The sequence below is a fragment of the Diadema antillarum genome, unplaced genomic scaffold (genome assembly GCF_040938485.1).
Source record: "Diadema antillarum isolate AM-2024a unplaced genomic scaffold, OU_Dant_1.0 seq00000278_RagTag, whole genome shotgun sequence".
Taxonomy (NCBI): Eukaryota; Metazoa; Echinodermata; class Echinoidea; order Diadematoida; family Diadematidae; genus Diadema; species Diadema antillarum.
Window position 1 is genome coordinate 282,039 of NW_027271309.1, and position 24,167 is coordinate 306,205.

At 40.9% G+C, this 24,167-nt stretch overlaps 1 pseudogene; it reads left to right on the forward strand.

Moving 5' to 3' along the window:
• The first annotated feature begins 2,231 nt into the window (after positions 1–2,231).
• Positions 2,232–24,167, forward strand: part of LOC139729975 (uncharacterized) — a 29,724-nt pseudogene continuing 7,788 nt past the window's right edge.

The window sequence follows — 24,167 nt, forward strand, 5'->3', positions numbered from 1 at the left end:
ATAGAATCACTACATCCAACCTGAACACGAGGTCAGGCGAGAATGGCCAAAGCTGCTCATGGCTATACAACATTAAAGACAGTCCTATCACCATGGTGATACAGCCTCGAGGTCATCACTTTTCCAGGCTCTCTCTTGTTCCTGTCCCGAGCTCGCCGAACCCCTTGCATCCTTGTCATTCCAAGCTGACCGTGGGAAACTACAACTCCATCCCCCATCATCTCGTCCGTTTCACCCCCCCCCCATTTCTTCCGTTCTCGTTCCCCTTCTCTTGAGTAATGAGATGTATCTATATACCCTATCTATCCTGTGTCTTGCACAGATGTACGTGTGTTAACGTGTGCCTCCTATGTTTTGTCTTCCCCTCTCTCTTTTTCTTACATTTGATTACCACTACATAATTAATTTCGTTTAAACTAGAAACAAAAATGATGTTTTCCCCATTTTCGGCTGGACCCAACGATGCGACGCTGTTGTAACAAAAGATTCAGTGCCTATTCATCGGAATCCCCTGGCCCATTTTTTGGCATTTACTTTTCGGGGTGATATGTTTCTAGTGGTCATTTTTTGTTTTTCTGGATAAGAGGGATGAATCCTTGATCAGAGAGGAATTCTTGCAAGCCAAGGAAAGTATTTATGACGAGCAGACGACAGTCTATACAGGTGAGGAACAAAGTAACCATGGTGTTAATGAGGAGATTGATTCTAATGGCGATGATGATGACGATTCTAGTATAAAATAATATATGGCAACATCGCCACTGTGCTATATTATGGATGGTGTTGGTGGTGTTAGTTGGTGATGGTCAAGTGACTAGTAAAGAAGTTATAATGCTGGTGTCAGTGAAAGGGTGATAATGAAGACATAACGTGTTCATCGATGTAATTAGTAGTGAACGTACCCTATGCTCATGCAAACATGACATCAAGATTCAACCAGCACAAACCAATACAATTTCATCTGGTATAATACAACTTCAACAAACTCTAGGCAAATAACGAACAATGTATATCAAACCCAAAATACACAAATCGAAAATAAGTGATTTCCCTTTCATTCTTGTGTACTTGGTGGCGGTGAAGTATACACGATTTGCGGTCACTGCTTCCATTGTTCATTATTCCACGAGCCTTTGTGTAATATTAGCAATGTCATATATACATCAAATTGGCGGACCCACTTTAAGGGTAACATCATCACGTTTGTAGTCGATATGACAACAAAGTAGTAAACGGAAGACGACCAGCTGACCTCGTTATCACAGGAACTACCTTCCGTGTTCATCAATAATCCCGTTCTTTTCGAAGAAACACTTCATTCATCTTATGTTCTTTTCGGGACTCCACGTCGTTTCCGGTCAGAGAGAAGAAATTAATAACGTCTCTTTTATTCCGGAGTTGTCAGGCCCACTTTTCGCTCGCCAAAACGTACTGAGTCGCTATTTGTTCCCCTCGAATATTATTCCGCCACGCACCATCTGTGGGACAGATAGTTTAGAGAACACAAACAAACACAAACAAACACAAAAAACGGCACGCGCCTCGACCTATCGCGAGGACGTACCGAATAAGTTAATCTAATATTCAGACTTTAACGAACCAATTACGCCTTTACCCTCTTTAAAATACAACTTTACCTCCACCACCGCTCTCCCTCTCTCTCTTCTACTTCTCTTTTTTTTTTTCGCTGACGAGCTATCTTTCCTCTCTGCGCTGTTTGTGCAGCCAGCATGAATAAGTAACTTCGCATACCAAACGGAGAAGAATTCTTGCAAACACACACAGTTTGACTCTCCCGAAGCCAGTGTCATCCAGAGCGTATCTTGGCAATAGTAGTCTCCTATTCAAGACCTTTGAGGGTAGAAGGTGGCAAAACACATAGTGACAATAACTACATGTGTACCAAAAACTGACTACCAGGATGGCAGTGGTATTGATCACGAAAAGTGATGCTGAAGCTGGAGCGGCACGATGCAATAAGGATTCACTCTACTCATCGACAAAATATTCATTTGAAGCGTTGCTCTCAATATCGTCACAGCCTAATAAACACGCATCAATAACAAAAACATAATAGTCATTGTCCTTCACAAGCAGCCATTGCAATAGGAGAGGGGGAGATGAATATTGTATCATCAAAAGAACCGTATATACAAGAGGTGGGGGGAGAGAAAAGGTGAGAAACAGAAAGATAGATAGACAGAGGGGGAGAGAAGGGCCGGGGGAGGGAGATGCCTGCAATGCTGCCTAGTTCTCAGCAAATGAAAGACTACAACTCCTACAATGCGCCCGATTTTAGTTGTGCGTTGGATTTGGAGGTCACCACAAACGAGGCCTCCTGGCCCGAACCGACCCCGGGACACGACGCCGTGGCACACGACATTCCGATACCATTTGACCCAGCGGCACACAGCCTCTCGCCAAATATGGAAGGCGCGAAACGAGAAGCGTGCGAGATCGGCGCTCGTCTGCCCAAATATGGAAGGAAATCCACGCGACTCTCCGTAGCAGGACGGAGTCTGGCGGAGGGGCGAAGGTGAAGTGGGCTTTTGCTAACCCGCTGCCAAAAACATCAAATCGCAGGCACCCTGCATACCACCATCAATTCATATCAAGACACGACAATACAGATGGGACCATTTGGTACCAGGGCACGCCATACCGAGACAGAGAGCCCATACTTTTCAGCGCAAATCACCTCTTCGCCAAATGCCGAACCATAAGCTCTGGAAAAGCGGCGGAAGGAGTACAATTTCAAAATGTGCGTCCCCTGTCGCGACAGAGAACCTACATCATAGATAGTACCGCCAGGGCACGCGCGCGTGGCACAATAATTGAGAAGAAACATGGCATAATTGCTATTTCGCTTCCCTGTCTCGTATGCCAAAAAGAAAAATAAATAAAAAGAATACCGTTTATGTATAAGTACGTACATATATATATATATATATATATATATATATATATATATATATATATATATATATATATATGTTTTTTTTCCGTGAATGGTTTTCAAATCTTCTCCAAATAACGCTTCGTGCAATCTCAGCATGACAGACCTCTCTCCTATATCCAACTTTCTCCGTCGAGCTCCCCAGCAGCAGATACCGAAGAGAATTAATCAAAACAACCAGGGCTACTGATGACTGAGATCCATTTCCTTTTCTGATTTCCACGTATGGTGGTCCTCCCCCAGCAGTACATGCCTCATGGAGATCACGCCAGGATGAAAATATATCGAGTGGTATCCAGTGGTATAGAGAAGTCTGTTTCTTTCTTCCTGGTTTTGTTCTTAAAGCACGTTCCAGGATTCCGAGATACAAGTTCTTCCCTCTCTCTCTCTTTCAAACTCTCTCTTTCTCTCTTTCTCTCAGTGTTTATGTAGATTAGACAAGGCAAAAAGAGGCATTAACTCAGAAATTCGTTGAAAACTCTTGGGTCCTGCTCCACGAATGTTTTTGCAATTCGGTAATTTGAAACACATGAATTTCATCAGTTTGCGAAAGATATGGGTATGTTGGGCACGGTCTGACTTGGAGGCAATGGGCTCCGTCATGCCCCCCTCCTGCACACCCCCCCCCCCCACTACTACTACTACTACTACTACTACTACTACTACTACTACTACTACTACTACAGTGTCAGGTATGAGAGATTAGTCGATATAAAGATAATTCCCCGTAAGTCTGTGTGTGTGTGTCTCTCTCTCTCTCGTGAATCCCCTAAAGATCAAATTACAAATGTCTATATTTTTGCTTATCTGCGTAAATAACGTTTAGTGTTTTTCTTACCTGTTCGATCTCTCTCGGTATCCCTCATTTATCCTTTCTGTCTCGCTGCATTCCCGGAATTATATGAACTTCTATTTATACTGTACTTTCCTTTTCATACACATGTAGTCCTATGAAAGCTGTATCTATTTTGGGATTGTGTATGTACAAGATTCTGTCTTTCCCTAATTGTCATTCTGCTTGTCAATGTCATGTCGGATTATCTATCTATCACAGAAAATTTGCGCCACTGGAGCTGATCAAGCATTTCAGATTTTCATATGTTTATATCGTCAACATCACTCCTGCATCCTTCACAAATCGCGTCAAAGTCGCGTCATGTGCAAAGTCTCCGTGGTGTTTGACCACCAGTGGAAGAGCACGCCAATTACCTCCCCACAGGACACGCAAACTGGAAAAAAGAACCAGTGTTGGTTATCTACGTGAAAACTTCAACGCCCACACAGAAAACGTCGATTAGTTCCATCATTGTTATGCTTGGACAACCTGCCTGTAAATAACACTACTGGCATTTTGTGAAATTTGTGTGATTCGTCTTCAGATGTTGTTCTGTAACATTTTCTGACAACATTAGCTATCAATTTGTGAAAGGAATGAGAAAGTGCCAACTGGTGTTACTCGTATGGTATCTCTCGACTTTCCAAGCCTCAATTCACATAATACCAAGATTGATCCCTCAAGTTCCGAGCCCTGTCCGCCCACGTATCTCCGTGGTTCTCTTTGTTCCCTCTCTTCCCTTCTTCTCTTTTTCTTCTCCTCCAGCCAACATGATTCACTTTATGAATTACCGTACGAGAGTACACGTTAACCTTCCCAGAACCAATTCTTTAAGACACCATTATTGCCTTATTCAGTGTAGTTGACGGTGGTATTGACATACTGACCGCTCCCCTCGTCTATCCCTTGGCAGCTAATCACCTCTCGATTCCGTGCATCATTTTCCTCTCCGTTTCCATGAAATGCGGAATGAAATGAACTGAGCACGATGCAAGCGCGCCTATATACTCCTTCACCTCTCCCTTTTCATTCCCACATCACTCATTTTCCCCGACACTTTCTGTGCTTCCCCGCATATACCGTTTCACCCATCTAAAATGCTTTCAGTGAAACATCGGCCGGGCCTAGGCCTCGAAGAGCGAACATGGGAATCATTCGTGCAAACAAACCCCCGCCTGAAAAGGGATGGAAATGGATCGTGATGATGCAAATGTGAGCGTTGTTATCTCCAAGGGATTACCAGCCTTAATCCTCACGCATTTCGGTAGGTGATATCCACTCTTTCTCTCCCATTTTCTTTCACCCCCCCCCCCCCCCCCCCTTCTGCATCACTCTGGTTGCCGGCGTCCTCCATCATCTCTCACCCCTGGACATGCCGGTCTCAAAATATGGACCATCATCAATTCATGGATATCCTTTCAAACCATCATACCGTGTGACAGTGTATTATGTTCAAAGCTTTTTTTTTTTTTCATAATTACCTATTATGTATACGGTGGTTTTTTTTTTCATGATCATTATTATTAGCACTATTAGCCATTCAATCATCACCACTCTTAAACATTATGTTTGTCGCTTATTATGGCAAAAAAAAAATAATGAAAAGCTTATTCTGCGCTTTCTATCCTTATTGCTCTTGTAAATAAGATTGTGTAGTTTGCCTGAAACTGAATCTCTGGAAATATATTCGCCCTCCAAAACTTTGTTAATCAAGTCTGAGAAAATGAGCATTGCATTGTTGATCTTGTGATTATGTAAATTCATAAACACCTGATCGATTAATTGATTCTACAGACAGCTACATTTTCAACGTATAGTTATTAGCTCGTGCAGTTTACTTCATAATTCGTGCTCTGCCGTTGCAATGGAAAACCTGATCACTCTCCAGGTTTTTCACATGGTACAGTATTGTTGTCTTTCAGCGCCGCCTTACACCCAATACAACCACTACTGGGGTCAAACCACTCGGGGTTCACACCAATGTGGCTCCTATGCTACTCACGGTTCAAGCCTCGTAAAACCACGAATGCCACAAACTGCTATCCACTAGCAGTGTGTCCCGTGTGGTTTCCCCCCTCCATCATCACGTCACTCCCCGTCCACCCGTTTGACCAGCACTCCCGTGTCCATTGACTGCACTCTCTTCTCTCAGTCAATGGAGAGATTATAATATTCTGAGAGGATGAGAGGTTGGTGAGAGTTCTACATGTAGAAAGACGAAAACCGCATCCACCAATATCATTATCATGAGAGCAAATCGACAAAAGCATCCATGAAATATGGATGTCAACGACTCCAGACTTTTTTGTTCGCTTTTTTCTCTCTCTCATTCTTTTTCCTTAATCATAACCTCTGATGTTTGAATGGAAAAAGGAAAAGGTTCACTGTGCTAGGGTATATAGGCCTATACACATATCCTAAGTGATCATTATATAAGTGTAAGACTTTAAAGAATTGAGGGGTTTTCTTTTTTTCTTCATCGCAGAATGCGTTACTTCTTTGATCTGAATTTTGCCTTTTCGACGGCAAAAGTCTATCATCTAGCTATAGAGAAAGAGAATGAGACCGAAAGAGAGGGAGATGTAGGGAGAGGGGGAGAGAAGGAAGAGAGAGACGTGTGGTACAGATGCTGAGGAAGGAGTGCACGCGTCAAGGTGAATTGAAGTCATAGTGAAATTATCAAACGATAGGTGGGGGAAAAGGAAATGAGGATATTTTTCTCTGAATGGCATAGCGCCGATTGTATAGAGGTCTTGTGGAATCGTCAGCTTTTGAGCATATTGTGGTTTCTGCTTAGCGATCAATGACCCTTCGGAGCCTGAATAATTCTCCTATCAGCTGCCCGCCAATCGAGAATTGCGCTTAAAGGCACCGGGAATTTCTCGGCAAAACTAATTTCCAGTTATTAGATGATGGACGGACTTCAGTGGTGGTGAAGACACGAAGCAGTCTCCCCATTGCCATCATATAGTTTTACGTGGCTTCGTCTTCGCAAGATTTTAATGCCCGGGCACTTTCTTTAAAATACACACATAAACACAAACTAAAGAAACAGTTACGTCGATCGAAGGTGGCAACTAATTTCATTGAGCTTGCATGATGTGTTGGATGGACCATCAGCTAATCTCGTTCAGACGAAGCTAAATGTCTGGGTATAGATCCAGGGGAGATTAATAGTATGCAAACTTCGGGATAAGCTAGAGCAAGGTGTACATTGATTTAGTGTATATATAGCCAAGCAGTGCATGGGCCTATTTTTTATATCGAATATTCAAAGTGAAGCGGTGTTTGCTCAGTTGATAGGTGATGAAATGATTATGAACATCAACCCGATTCGTTCTTGTCTTGACAACCATATCCGTTGATAGATCAGGGATGTGCCACCGCCCTGCAATGGATAGGTCGATGAAACCTACATACAACTCCTGTGACAAAGACAATAGTTTCGAGTGGAATTTAACGACACTATTTTCATAAAGCATTCAGCACTACTGTGCACTGAAACATGACAATAACGGTTCCTTTAAAGCTGCCTGCTGTCGACTACAGTAACTCGAAGCGTTATGACGCCGACCATTAGCTCCCCGTTAAAAACGTGTTTACAGTTTTCAAAGTCTGACCGCGTGTTTGCTACACAGGCTCGCTCAAGAACGAACATCCAACGTTTTTTAGTCTTGGCGATGCACGAGCGAATCCTGGATACAGAGGGTCTCCTGAACGTATTCCTTTTTTTGTTGTAGATGTAAATGGCGACGTCAATTAAGCTTGCTCGTGGTATAATTAGTCCGTTCTCTCGGCTTTCCGAATCGATTAGCATTTCATTTGCATACGACAGGCTCCAACTGTGTGCTTTGTCGTCGTCTTCTCTCTTTCCCCTTTTCAATCTACAAATACGGTCATCAATAAACTGGCGTTGTTTTGTTTTGTCTTAATTTTGTTCCTTTTTTTTTTCTTGCTGTACATGGTCTTTATACCAAAGAGGGTAGACTATTTGTCATTGGTGAAGCTATAACAGGGAGATGCGTTCATAATTGCCATGAAAATGTGAATGTATTTAAGGCTAACAGCACATGTTTACATGCATGAACGCACATAGGTTCACATGAATATGACAATATAGAATTATTGCATTACATTCACACATACTTGCATACAAACACACAAACACAGCTTATGTGAGTGTATATATATATATATATAGATAAGTAACAAAGCTGCAACAAAGTTCATGCTGTATTCACCAACGGTTTATTTCTTCACACTTTATTTATTTCTTCAAAGGAAATATTTATTTATAAATATAGTGCTTTGTAGTTCTTCAACGGTTTATTTCTTCACACTTTGTTTATCGTACGAAGAAATAAACCGTGTGAAGAAATAAACCGTTGGTGAATACAGCATGAACTTTGTTGCAGCTTTGTTACTTATCTTTTTATCTTGCCAACACGTGGACTACCTTATCAATATATATATATATATATATATATATATATATATATATATATATATATACATACATACATTATTCATTGCGGGTTACGTTAACGGAGGTTAAAAAAAAAATACGACACGTCACACACGACAATGCGAATAAACTATACGCCATCATGTTTATCGTACGACCGCTGTCCTTCTGTTTGTGAAGCGTCCCGTCAATCGATGAAATATGAAAATAGAGTTGGGCATCTAATCATATTGCATTACAGCTTGTCGCTCTGGACTGGCCTTGAATGGCAAACGATCTCGCACTCCGTACGAGGGAGAAAAGACCTTTCTCCCTGCACGTGCCGTGGGGCTGACGGTCGTTTCGGGTCGAGCGTGCGATGCCACCACGAGAGGGCAGCATTGCAACCGACGGGCGGTCTCACTGGCTGGGTAAAGGCAAACTCACTGTGAAAATCTGTTGAGATAACTGGCGGAACGTGAAGAAAAATCGAAACGTGTTATGTTTAGTGACTCCGAGTATCGGCATACATTCTGCCTTTTCGTCAGAAACTACGAAATCGCACCGCTACGCTCTTGTTCCGATGTACCACAATGAAGAGGTTCAACATTAGCCTGTTTGTCATCAAAATATTCTCAATCTTAACGACCTGCAAGGCTTTTCGCCTGCGCTCCAGGAAACGTCAAGAGCTAACACCAATGTTGTCGTTATCTGCCGAAAATTGGATGGTTGTTGCTGGCATGGCAGCATCTGAGCTCTTTCTATATGAGAAGGGATAGGCTCTCGCGTCCTAGGCCATCGGAAGAACGATTTGTTTACAGTCATCGGGCAAAAACAGGTAAGCAATTTCCTCTGACTGGGCACATCGATTTCAAGAAATGGTGGTTAAGTTGGTGTTGTCCATTTCTAGGTATAATCTACAAGCACAAAAAGAATAGACATCGAGGTGTGTTTGCCCGTAGACGTAACTTTTGACGAAAAATACTTATTCACATCTAATAATATAAAATGAACAAAAACCACACAGCCCATCATGTGTCTTTGAATGTGTTTTGTTTTGTTTTGTTTTAGGATATTCTGCCTTTCTGCCACATCAAAAAAACAACGGAACGTGGAAACAGTAATCATGACTGTGCTAATGCGCATTGCCTACAGAAATTACTTGAATATTGGATGGGAATGAAAGGGAATAGTTCAGGCCCGAGTCGCATTGTAACAATCCAAACGTCCTGGTCATTTTGGAGATAATATCAGCATACAAGAAGTAATGACTTGTAAATTGACGTGAACGATAATTAGCCTCGGGCTTTGGCGGCACGAAAGAAACGGAGCGGGATTTCTCCAAAACGACCAAAAATTGCTGAATGTTGTTCGCACCATCGTAAGACATGCCTGTAAGCCATACTTTGGCCGCAGTTCTGAACAGCAGACACACACACACACACACACACACACACACACACACACACACACACACACACACACACACACACACACACACAATCGCTTTGCCTCCATTGCTCCAATTTTGGGCATGTAATGTGATTTTGATTATTTTGTCCCGTAATTCGAGTTTCTGTGGTCTGGCAGGAATTCAATACAACTTTGAAATCAACTGCTAACAACCAGCAAATTGCATTGTTACATTGTTATCATGTTCATGGTACTTAAACTGCACTTGATCAAACCTTCGTGTCTTGCTCCCTCTTTTAAGGATTCATGAAACCCGCGGCACTAAATCAAAAGTTTCTCGAGAGGTATGAAATCAGTGTAAAGTACTGCATGGTAATCAGCGGACTCACGTAAAGTCGTTACCGTGGTTTGCCGAGGATTGCCTATTATTATAGGTCTATAAAGGACTAGATTGTAGTTTGTGGTATCATCTTGAAGTAAGCGAATTTGAATCACACTGAATCACTAGTATGATGTCGCATGTGATGTGAAGTTGTCATCAGCTCTATACTGTGTGTTTGCAGCATTGGTTTTAGTTTTCCCATTTATAACACATTTCGTTTGTTTGTTGTATTTTTTTACATACAAGCTGCAGTTATACGTATAACTGGATAAAAGACCATGCATAATGCCACGCAACTTATAGAGGTCGGTCTTCTCTCATAGGCCCTACTCAAATTATTTTGATGACCTGTTTCGGAAGTAATAAGAAAACCTGTTCTCATTGAATGCATTGTTACAATTACTATCCAGTTTGCATGATTGTATGGGCTGCAGCTACTCTCTAAAAAAAAATCCAGTGAAAATATTCACTCTTAAATGAGTGAATACAAAAAAAGAGTGAATTTAGAGTGAAATTGGAGTGAATTTTGAGTGAAAATGTTTATTTTCACTCATTTTGGAGTGACCTCAGGGATCACTCGAAATTGGAGTGAATTTTGAGTGAAAATGTTCATTTTCACTCATTTTGGAGTGACCTCAAGGATCACTTCAAAATCTTCGAGTGATCCCTGAGGTCACTCCAAAATAAGTGAAAGTGAACATTTTCACTGAAAATTCACTCCAATATCACTCTAGATTCACTCTTTTTTGTATTCACTCCTTTAAGAGTGAATATTTTCACTCGATTCTTTTTAGAGAGTATTCCACAATTCTGTGGCAATCATTTGATACTAAGAACAACCTTTACAAGAATGGTATGTTAAGATTTGACTATTGATCAATTTTAGACAAGACTTCCAATGCTGACGTTGATTTCAATGGGTAATTATTATGAATGGCAGCTCCCTGACAATAAGCCCGTTCACATTTCTGCAATGACCTGTGGAACCACGGACCTGCAAAATATGGAATAATTTTTTCAGAAGAGCAGATGAAAAAAGAAAAGAAAAGCAGAAAGTGGTAATTTACATGTAGGGGCTGCACATGATTGTCTTTTGTTCATTTGGTTGAAAAGGATACACAATCACCTCTTATACATTCCGATATGCACCTGGTTTAGCATGAATATTCATTGCATAGTTTTCATGAAGACCAATCCAGTTTGTAAACACCTCAGTTACAGGTCAATCTCAAGAGAAGGTATGCCATGACCTTTATCTACATTATGCTCAGATTGTAACTGCGAATTGAATCTTATCGACAGTCTGGCAAGAACGCACCCGGAAGGAATCTGACACCTGCCATTCTTCGACCCTTTACACCTGTTCAGAATCAGGTTGTCAAGGCGACCCAGCTATCTCGAGCAGCGCAACAATAGCGATGAAGCGTAACAACCAAGACAATAGAGAACATAAACAAAACAACAACTACTTCTACTACTATTCTACAAGTTATTACAATGTACTTCAATAAGCCTAAGTCCCCATCATTTTTCATAGAGAGTAACGGTACTCGTAAAGCATAAAGGCGTGGTTATTTCAAGAGGCATCGGTAGACCTATGGTTCACTTCACATCGTATAGTATTAGTTAATTATTTAGCTAGGAATTTTACTCATTGCCAATAATACTGCGTAGGATGAGACATTTATACCACCCGCAAAATAATCGGCAAGTGTATAACACATGTGGGAATAAAGGAGAAATTTAGACGGTGCTGTATTTAAAAAAAAAAATGAGGAAGAAGAAGAAGAAAACCCAATATTTCCTAGTAAGATGCTGCACTGACCCGGCAATATTCGATGACTGATGTAGAGCATAATATCTCTGCTACATCGATTCATTGAGAAGATGCTAATGAAGACCCCCATGGCAGGATTTATACTACTCATACTCAAAAGCCTATCTAATCATCTGGCCTGGAAATGGAAGCTCACGACTCGTCCCTGCATGTGATTTTGACGCCTCAAGCGGCGTGTACTACAAACTGTGAGTACATCTTTGACTCGTTTCACAATACATTGTACAATAATTATTTTCTCCCGAAGAGCACCGTATACATAGCCTCCGGTGCTTGATATGCGCTACCTCATTTTCTTCATTATTAATTTAGATGGGACAGAATTCTAACTGACAAATGAAATAGAAATAGAGATATGCCACAACTGGATAAACAGACGACCCAGAGGAAAAAAAAGGCACATTTGAAGGGGAATTTGATCTCAGATATTTCTTGTGGATTCAGTAAATGCAGAAATATTTATATCATGTAGTAAACAATGAGTTTTTGAGGAAGATTGGTCAAAACATATACATTTTTTTTTTTACTTAGGAGGTCATCAATTCAAGCTAAAATCAGTGGTTGTTTGGTCAATACGCGACGTAGATAGTTCTAAAATTTGAACGGTAGGCCTACATATCTTGAAATGAAAATAATATATCATTCTTATAGGCCTTTTCACTTATATCCTATATTTAGCAAACCAATAAAGTAAACAATTAAGTAGAATGAAACATATTATCATCATCTTATGCCAACATTTCCAAAGGACAATTTCACTGTCTGAAGAAAAGTTCCTCAGGATTCCTACTTCCAAAGAGGTTCAATAGATGGAGTCACAAGTGCATTTTTATCGATCTCACTTTCGATGCCGTCACTCCAAAATGCCAAACTGGATCAAGATTATTCCATATCCGTTTCATTTATCGGAATTGGTGGGAAAAGTGATAAAATAGGCTTTTCAGGAGGGTACAATTTCAAACATTTTCACAACATACAGCTCAGGTTTGCACTTTTGCACATAATTATTTCTGGACTCGATTGACTTTTGTTTCATATGCTTTATTTCATTTAATCAAACTAGCAAAATTTACTCGACATTGTGTCAGCATTCAAAATTAGTCTTCAGAAAGATGGCGGCATCTAATGCTATAATGATCAAAGGCAGAAATGCACCTGTGGAATTATTTTGAGCATCCATAGAAAACTGACATGTTTAGATGATATATAGCCATAGAGTTTAAACTCAATCTCTCGAACCTCCTTGCTGCTTCAAACAACTCAGACTTTATGAATATATATCACAATTTGGATGGGAAAGAACGCGACGACACAAATTTCAGCGCCCAACAGCTGCCGCCATCACGCTAATCGACATTTCGCTGACACCTTTGCTAAAAGTGTTTTCGCAACCGTGGTCTCGTTGTTCTTTGAATGAAATAACTAAATCGTATAGGGTTCAGCTAACTTAGACATGTTAGGGGCACACCTGAATCCACTATTCTCTACAATGCCATAATTCCTGTCTATGGTATAAATCTGTCTTGCGCAATGGATGAAAAGGATTAAACTTAAAGGGGCATTCCATAATTTCACATCCTGTATAGTACATAAATCAACAGCTCCAAGTATAGATTTGTGGAATTTATTGTGGTCCTTGAGCAGAGAAATCAATATAAACCCAAAGCAAATTACACTGAACAAAGATGATGACATAGAGCCTCACATATTTCAGAAATGTAGCAATGTAATTCCATTACGATACCACATGCTTTTAACAAGTTCACCTGTGTAGAATTTATGCATACCTTCTTCTTTTGTTCTGCTTCCTTGAGCCCCAAATCATGCATTCTTGTCTTGAGGCTGCCATGTCATCATCCTTGTTCATTGTGCTTTGTTACAAATTTTGAAAACACTCCTATTCCTCATCCCAATCACTACAAATTCTGAAACTCCGCACCCGGTGTAACCAATTTATAGTTGTTCACAATATGTAAAGGCCGTGTCACACCATTCCGGGTAAGCCTTGCGTGCAACTTGCAAAGAACAATTTTTACTACCCGGAGGTCCCCGCAGATGACCCGCACATGACAGTATACCTAGCACGTATCTCACCCGTAGTCGCCCGGAGGTGCGCACGCAAATCTTTTAACCCGCAACCATGTTTAGGCCCTGTCACACCTTTCCGGGCAAGCTACGCGGGCTTGTTGCGTGTAGGGATTTTCCAGCGTACCGGACAATTTCTGAAGGCGGACAAGGATTTGGGCGAGTCAGTGCATGTGTCTTACTTGGTGGACGCGTTCTACTTAAATTCTACTTGCGGGTATACTGTGTGACCTGTGTGCCAGGCGCGTGGGGGCTGACAACTCAGTGAAGGAATTCCTCTGAAGGAATGGCAGAAGTTCCACAGAATGTCACTATCTTGGCTGCCTACGGGGACTGCGAAGTACCTGGGTGGGAGTTGCCTGCGAGGTGCTGCCGCTAAGGGCCTCCTACTGGCGTTCTGCGTGGACCTCTCCGGGCATCCCCGCGACTCACCCAGAAAAAGTTTTGGTCATATTCAAAACTTGGCTGCGGTTAAATCGGACTTCCGTGCGCACCTCCGGGCAACTACAGGCGAGATACACGCTAGATATTAATGTCAGGTGCGGACCAACTGCGGAGAGCTCCGGGTAGCAAATTTGTTTCCCCGTAAGTTAAGCCGCAAAACTTCCCCAGATACGGTATGACAAGGCCTTGAGCATGCTCTCAAAAGTTGTTCCGAGTGAATCGTGGGGGTTCGCTCGCAGAGATACACGCAGAACACCAGTAGGAGACCCGTACCAGCAGCATCTCGCAGGCAACTCCAAGGCAGGTACTTCTCAGTACCCCTAAGTCGCTTGTAACAGAAAACTGATCGGTTTCAAAGCTCTCACGCAGGTCACACGGAATGCACGCAAGTAGAAGGTAAGTAGCACGCGTCTAGCAGGTAAGAAACAAGTGTGAAACTCGCAACCATTCTTATCCGCCCGCGGAAAATTTTCCTGCGTGTTGGAAAATCCCTCCTTGCAACAAGCCCGCGTAGCTTGCCCGGAAAGGTGTGACACGGCCTTAAAAGTCTGAAAATCACCCGGAGGTGTCCTTTAAATTGCGATTAGAGGGCGCTTTGAAATGTTGAAGTAAACTCATTCGAGCTGCTATTTAGACTTGCACGTGTAGTTTTAGTGCTTTAGGGAGGTCAGATGAAACTGGTTGTTTCTGTCCCAATTAGACTCACATTTATAAAACCATTTTGAAGTACCAAAGCTGGGTTTTTGTTTTATCTGCAAATGGTACAATGCCTTTAAGTTCTACGCAGTAAATAAGGGAGATCATGTTATAAAGAAATAAGGAGGAAAAGAAGACGACGAAAACATGGAAAAAATACAGTGTTTACAGGCGAAGGGAAAATTAAAAAAAAAATCTTATCGTTTTCTTGGATTTTTCGTTTTCCTTCAGCAAGGAAGGAAAGAGTGTCATGTGGTAGTGCCGACTGCCAATGTCCTAATCGTGCACTCGTCGTATTCCCTAGTCGATGAATGGTATGGCCTCTACCGATCTCTTGGCATTTTTGCCCGATTAGATGCACACTGCCGTTTTTCAACCCACCTGAGCTAATCGAACAAATCTACGACAAATGGCTGCTATACGGGTGAATGGGCAGAAAAACGTATCGATCGTCGACGGGTGTTCAAGCAACGTTTCAGCAAGGAGGCCTAGTTCAAGCGCAGATAATCCTCTTATGTTGGGGTACATAATGCTGACAATTTGGGATGCTGTCCCCGAAATCTCTTTACCTCCTTTCGGCCGAGATGGCCAAATTCCTAGAAGAGGAGCAAGGTCTCGATACCTGCCCTTTTATTACGGACGCTCTCCTTCAAGTTCACACAACCAGAACAGTAAAAGTGACGTTCAGTTTTGGAGAAGAAACATGCGCACACACCCACACTCACTCACATTTTTATACTTATGAATACTTACATTGATACTTATGAATCCGATTCATAGCAGATTGCATACTAAACGTTTGAACTTAATGACAGTAAATGAAGCTGTTCGAAAGAAGGATGGGACGCCAAATGTCGACCTGCGGATGTCGATACTCTTAGGCCATAATGATGGTTTGAAGGAAATGCAATTTCAAAGACGCTTCCATTAATACGTACATTCATCATTGCTGTTTAGGTTAAGCTGGTTTGTATAATATTTTCATATAAAATGCACGTTTTTGTTTTTTGTTTTTTTTTTTTTTTTACAAGGAACGTGACAATGTAAAATGTACGATGATCACTTGTCTTGTTCTGCACGAAGCGCGTAACACGAAGGACACAATACATTATATTTATGATACATGGTTGGATATCAGCATGACTTTAATATTACATGTGATTCATTGCAGTCGGTGCTGCAGCGCATTTTAATCACCCTTTCCCCTTTTCTTGTACACGTATGATAAACGTAGAGAGAAACATGGTCAACATAACTTAATTCATCTGGTTTTGAGATTGTTGATTCTTCCTGCAAAATAACACAAATTCGATGGCAAGAAACAGGGGAAAAATCGCAGAGAAATGCAAACGAGATCGACTTGTGCTGCAAACGAGTGTGCGCCATCATCTACCACATCGAGCTGCAGTTTCACGATATGAGCGGAACTAGGTAACCTTTCGTAGTTCATTCATCCACGTTTTATCCTTTTATTACGAAAAATGAATCACTATTACTCTGTCCAATCTAAATAATCTAGCGAGAAAAGTGTTCCGTAGTCTTTACTCGTATACCCAAGATTCCCAAGTTCACCAATACTGACCTCCCGAGCAATGTCTATATAACAGAATATCATGTGCTCCATGTGCGCTCATAACTGTCAGAGCTGTTAAAAAGTCACAACACCGAAACTTTTGCGAGTAACGATATAATGATCGGAAGGTTATAATGCAAAGTGCATGTTTATAACCAACTAAAGCTTACCCTAATTTTCAACTTTCAGACATAAGCATGAATGTGTCAAACAGTGCAATACATTTATGTGTGTGTATATTGCCCCGATTGATCTATTGATGATGGCACTCAAAACGTATGGATCCGATGCAACTGACCTGTGCAGGGATAGATCGAGATATCCCGTTGGGAACATTCTACATCAGTGAAATGTTTTACTAATCCTTTAATGACATATCTGACAAAATGCACGAAAAGGCATGCACGTACACACAATTATACAAGCACAGACACAGACACACACAGACACACACACACATACACACAAATCTGCTCAAAGACTGTATTATCATAAAATAGTGAAATGGGTATTCGTCCAACATGAATATCTGAGAAAGGCATATCATATTTTGTAATTAAACAATATGGCAACTTTGCAGGTGTTGAAGTTCATGTGGTTCGCCTACCATGTCTTTTCCGTCGCGTTGACGTTGTCTTCTTCCACTTTAAAAACCCCAAAACCAATTAAATCACAATACACCAGCAGTGATACGCAGAAATAATTATATTATATCGTCATTGCATGTGTTATGTCAGCCTTTGGACTTGATGGCTCTCTTGAGAAATTTACAACACATTGTCATGTGTCATTGTCAACTTAGGTATGATGTGCATTTAACCCACGAAATCTAATTTGGTTCCCAAATGGATTCAGCGTGTAAAACCGCCTGTGAAGTGTGACTGGTTAACCTAGGACATAATTCCAAAAGAAGCATGCGTCATTACATACTGATGACATATTGACCCATCTCGATTGATGGACAAACCAGACGCGGTTTTACACACTCTCTGCGTCGATTTGATGTCAACATCGGATATTGTCATGGTTCCCTGAATTCATTCTCTTCTAAACTTTCACTGGCATCACTTTAGTACAAGTCGCATAACAAGCACCGTCCTAAATCAATCAGTTAAATCACTTCCGGTGATGATTTTGTATATACTTCATTCTCTCCTTGTTTAATTGTTTGTGTGAGTGTGACAGTTTTAAAATGTATATAAAAATACTTAATGATATTTGATATAATTACTCTGACAAGCTGTCTACGGTAGATAAGAGGCATTTCACAGAGTTATTATGAAATTAATGTATGGTACGAGTAAGTTCCAGCTAGACTGTATTGAAACATGATGCACCGAGGGGCAGCGTCAGAATCTAAACATTTTTAACATAAAGAGGAACAACGATGGGTCGAAAAGATACTTTGTATTTGGTTTACTGGCGTACGTTCTTGATAACGTGAAAACAATTGAGGTCTGCGTATTGACCAAATCATGTAATATTGTGAAAATCCTACTGCAGATTTGCAACGGTTTATAGGAATACCTATAAGAAAATGGCATTCGAAAGTGTTTCTGGATAATGATCTGAACTTGCATGAAAGAGCTTTTTATTTTTTTAAAAATCTGGATTAGCTACTTATTTGCACAGATGCATATGCTGACCGTGCTTGCTTATAACCAGAAATAGATCAAAGAAAAATATTAAAACAGGAAGTGACCAAATCCAATGTCGTTCAAAAACCGTGACTGGTGCGGAAGACTATCTCTGTTTACGTCACCGTCTTCAATGCGAGTGGAGTAAGAACGGCCTTTGAGCGGGTTTAGTATGGAGAAGGGTTGTCAGCTGATGACGTCAGAGAATATGCTCCAGTTGTGAAGGCGGGATTTCATTCACTCTGTGGGCAGGTTTTTTCATTCAGATCATCAGTGATTTAAGAAGGCAAATTGCTTGAATAATAATGAAAAACATGAAATAGAGAGAGAGAGAGATGGGGGCGGGTTAGGGAAGAAAGAAACCCTTGTTGTTGAGACTATTAAATGCTGTAACGTGACGTTGTTCCGTTTCATGTCAATTGATAGGAAAAGGAAGGAACAAGAATACGATTTATCAACATAATATCGCAACGAGATTTCAAGGGTGATTGATTGCAAACTACACCCCGCACCGAAGAACACCTGTATCCAGGGAGGTGAGACTATCATAGTTTCAACAGTTATCACGAGGAATTGTCTCCTCAAGCTTTTTGGCAAGACTCTCGATCAATAACAATAAATGTGAGGTACTTAAATCCCCCAAATTGCTAATCTTTATTGACTTGGCTGGTCCCAACTAATGAAATACGTTTCATGATGTAACAAATGCAATATGATAATACAGGCGACGAAATTATTGTCCTCCACCGTTTGTCTTGACTTATGAAGTTAATGAAAATCATACAGAGAAAGGGGACTGACATGCAGACAGACAGACAGACAGACGGATGGATAGAAAGAGAGGTAGAGAGAGAGAGATTAGATATATACGAGTCGGGACTAATGAAATATTGATGACTTGACCTTAGCGTGACCTTCAAATGTGGCATTGATGGACAGCCGTCAGGGCTAGACTCGCCGATTGGTCGAGGGCCTCAAGCAACATCCCCGACATTGCATCTATATTATAAGCGGCCGAAGATTATTGGTGTAAAACCAACTGCAATTGGTGGGGCTGTATGTGACTATAGAAACTGTAGATGTATGTTGCTCTGTGAAATGCGTTGTGCATTGCTGGTATTTAAAGGACAAGTTCACCTTCATAAACATAAGGATTGAGAGAATGTAGCAATATTAGTAGAACACATCATTGAAAGTTTGAGGAAAATCAGACAATCCGTTCAAAAGTTATGAATTTTTGAAGTTTTTGTGCAGTACCCGCTGGATGAGAAGACTACTGCAGTGTATGAATAACTTAGATGTCACATGCGTACAACAATATAAGGAAAATATAAAGGGAATTTCACAAAATTCCATCTTTTGAAAAAAGTACACATTCCCCTGACTCGTTACCGACAAATGTTATGGGTAATATTATTCCCCCTGCCTTTAGAAAGAGGCAAGTCAAGTGCTCTTTTATTATACGAAAAAAAGTGAAAATATGTTGAATTTCTTTTACATTTTCTTTATATTGTTGTACGCATATGACTCACAAGCTGTAGTAGTCTCCTCATCCAGCGGTTCCAACACAAAAATTAAAAAAATTCATAACTTTTGCATCGATTGTCCAATTTTCCTCAAACTTTCACTGATGTGTTCTACTAATATTGTTGCATTTTCTCAATCCTTATGTTTATGAAGGTGAACTTGTCCTTGAAGAATCTATTTTGAAGCCATACTGTTTCAAACAGATAGGTGCCTACCTCTATATTATAAGCTGACGTCGAGATGTATTGGAAAGATCTATTGACTATTATAGCGTTACTGCTATCGCACGCTGGGCTATTCACATCATCTATATGTTTAATATAGCTTTCGGGTAACAACTAGCTTGAGTAACGTTTATGTTATTCTTTCAAGGAAACTTGCACTAGTGTGAAGTTATGATGATCACATTCATCAAACAATATACGCAAGTATGCGCGCACACCCCCCATGTTATATATACATACACATATATACATACACGTATATAATCATATATGCACATACATTTATCAAATTCCTGTCACAATCGTCATCAGTATCACGGGAATGATCCCTATGTGAAACGACACCTCATTAGAAAGTCAATATAACCAGGGAGGTGGTTCCACATGTATCACAAATGAGTTTCATCATACAAGTGCGTTTTAATGTTCAACAAGGATGTTTGAATATGTTTCTTTTGGAAATGGGAAAAAAGTGAATGAATGAATGAATGAATGAATGAATGAATGAATGAAAAGGATCAAGCACAATACTTTGCATTGTCGCAGAAGTAGCACGTGTATATCTCCAGAGTAAGAAAATGAGAAAATAAACCTCGTGTGACGCTGAGCTCAGGCTTAAATTAACGCGGTTACTCACCCAAACCAGTCAACCGACCCCCTCTCTTTCCTATACCTTCTTTTTTTCAATCATTCTCAATTTCGTCTTGACATATGTGGGTTTTAGTTGATGAATAGACCCCCGGAGCAGGCTTCGGCTCCCCGGTGATGTGTTCCAAACTTGGCCCCGTGCTATTTAAACTGTAATTATTGCGGAGCGATAAAAGAATCCGGGTTAATTAAAAGTGGAACCCTCGAGGGAGTGTTTTCACAGTCGTCTTTTCAAGTTTCTCACGTGGACTTCAGATGTTGGATGTGCCATTCAAGAGAAAAAAAGAGCTCTCATTGTTCTTTCTTGTTTTGACTTCATCGTTTTTTCATGCAATTTATACCTTGACGTCACACATGGAAAGCTTGATAGTCGCCAACGCCCAACTGGATACAAGTTTTCTGTAGCACTGTCTGTCTTTTCGTGTGCTGCTGACTGAGGGCGCTCAATTTGCTCAGATATAATCAATTTTGTTGGTATTCATAGATTATGATGTGTCTGTGGTTTTTGGTAATTTCACAACAGCACATTCCCCTAACGTAGTTATAAGTATCGATGGACTAAAGTAGTCATACATGCATGTATATCATATTTTGAATAGTCTGCATGTAACAGATTTTTGGTCTAACCTTGTGTTACCATTTGCCCAAATGTTTCTTGATGATTTAACCCTGTTTCGAAGGTGCTGAATCCGAATCTGGATAATCCAACTCTTTCATCTTTGAGGTCTTCCGAGACATTTAAGATTTTGGTAACTTCGGCGACCATCTTGAATATCTCAAAACACTTGAAAATGCAAGTGTTGCATCAACCAGATTCGGATTCGACACCCTCGAAATAGGGTAAAACCAAGGAGGTACTAGGCGAGCCTTGTACCTCCTTGAACCGTCCTTGGTAAAACCATAAGATATTTTAAAATTTTCACCACATATTGTGATATGTTATTCTTGTGAATTTTACCTCTGAATCTTATTTTGTGAAATAGGACCCCTAAATCGTGATAAAAAGGGAGAAGGAAACACTGTTGGTTTTTTTTTTTTTTGGGGGGGGGGTGGGGGACGTCGGCGACGCTATATCACTATATATGAAGACCCTTTTCTATGCTTTTTGTGGACGCGTGTGTGTAGCAAGTCATGAGAGTGACCCACTGTGAAGTGTAGCAGCACTGGTAGCAGAAGTAGTATAGTGGCAGCAGCAGCAGTAGTAGTAGCCGTAATATAAACAATGAGACTGTTTTATGCGTTGCACAGTTACTATTAATTTTACAGGACTAGATAAAATACGAACAGTGCTTCAAAGTAAATGGATGAATCAATTCCATGAAATAGCATCTTTACAGCCATTGTAACAAAAACGTGTTCGTCATTTTGTGAGGCATTCCCCCCCCCCCCCCCCCCATCGTTTGGGGCGGTGCTATTCATATATTTGATGCCCAGTCTCTAAGCGATGTCAACGGACAGGACAGCACACACCAGCAAGGGCTTGTAGAACGAGCAGCAACTCTGGATAGAGGAGCATGCCATCCTCGCTTGATAAGGCCAAGAATAGTTTGGTGTCAAAAGTTCGACATACCACTCCAGCTTCCCCTTATACGAGCCTCTAGACGCGTGTAGTAGCAAACTGTAGTGGAATACACTCACTGTTCAGTAATAGCTTCGAGTTGTAGATGTTTACAAGACAGGCAGAATGATAAGCCTGGTCTTTGAGCATGTCGAAACTTTTGTTTTTGTTTTTGTTTTAATTTCAAATTCTATTTAGCTGCTCATAGTTTTCATGCGTTAGTAATTAACAAGACTAGTAAAACAACGTTTCCTTTGTGCTTACAACAGTGTCGCCGGTCACTACTTATTGCAAAAGTTTGGGGGTAGTGATAGATATTGATACCAAAGAGGTAGGCATATACCTCCTTGCTAATACTGAAACTACGACTACTACTATACCCACCACTGTAAAGAGACCTATTACTGCTACCACTACCACTACTTTTGCTATAGGTCCCTATCATTTTATGACTTCTACAATGATTACGGTAGGGATGTTGTAGCAGTGGCAAATGTGTGATAATGATAGTTGCAGTATAGAAACAGTAGCAGTAGTAGTCGCGTTATTAAGAAATAAAAACGATGGTGGTGTTAATATTAACACTACAGTGACATTGATATTAGAACACTAAAAGTTAACTTGTCAAATAGCCGTGGTTTTTATAGTCATGATTTATCAAGTTTAGTCGTCTGATTACTACAAAATTACGTCGTTCGCTCGTGAAAGGTGGTGTTACTGTTTACAGCGAAAGGAGAAACTCCTTGTGGAAAAAACAAAACAAAACTGACGCAGCATCTACTATATACAGGCAAGTAGAGTATCATGTAACAAATCTGTCCTCCTTTTGGTACACACATTTTGTTTTCCCGTCGAGGGAATCACTATGATCAAGGATTCCCCTACCTCCCCCAAACACAAAAACAAGAAAACGATCCTATTAGTTCTAGATAATTACTTAGTATTCACCACAAATCCTGATGATATTTAGTCATCATTTCCTGTTTAATAGATCATAACTATTTGTCTGTTTGTAGATATTACACTTTGAACACGCAGTAATACAAGTTGTTCTGGTTCCCTCGGTCACTGTGGATGGAAATTTCCGGAGTTCCGCCGGGAAAATCCCATTGATTCAAGACATTCCAGTGGTACTACGACACAAAAAACAGACGCGATCTGTTCATTCATGCAATGCGTAGGCGAGGTTTCGTGCTTGCATCAGAACTACGCACATGCTAACGTGATTGCATCATGTCGCGTAGCTATATTTAGCCTTCGACGCGATAGACCAATCAGTGTGATGTTTGCAAAAAGTAGCGCGTTTCTAGCGATGCATCGCAAGTGCCCATTGGCTAGTGTTGCACCATCGATCAACTACTGAATTATTCATGATAAACAAACCGGAGAGCACGAGTAGTCCGGCGTGTTGTGCGTACTGAGCCAAGGTCTATGTTGCGTAGTACAGAAGACAAGGTGGTTTTCAGTAGTGTGGAACTGTATTGTCAACAACACAGGAAACCCAATGCCGGCGGGACATTTCACAGACAAACGACGCAAGAGGCTTAATCGCTGTTTAACTACGAACATCACTGCTAAACTTAATACCTTGCAACCTTTTCACATCTTTCACACATAGGTGAAAGCCATCCTCAACGAGCAGCCTCCACATTGCATTAGTCGTCGTTCACATTCATCAGCAGACATGGCCCCTCAACATAACTCGGTATCAGAAGAGCAGATGTTGGCGCAAGATTCGATGTGGATCTTCGGTTATGGGTCGTTGATATGGCATCCCAACTTCGACTTTACAGACAGGAAGACTGGCTACGTGGACGGCTTTGTAACTAGATTCTGGCAAGGCAGTATAACACACCGTGGAACCCCCGACAAGGTATGTTACAACCTGGTGAACTCATCACACATTTC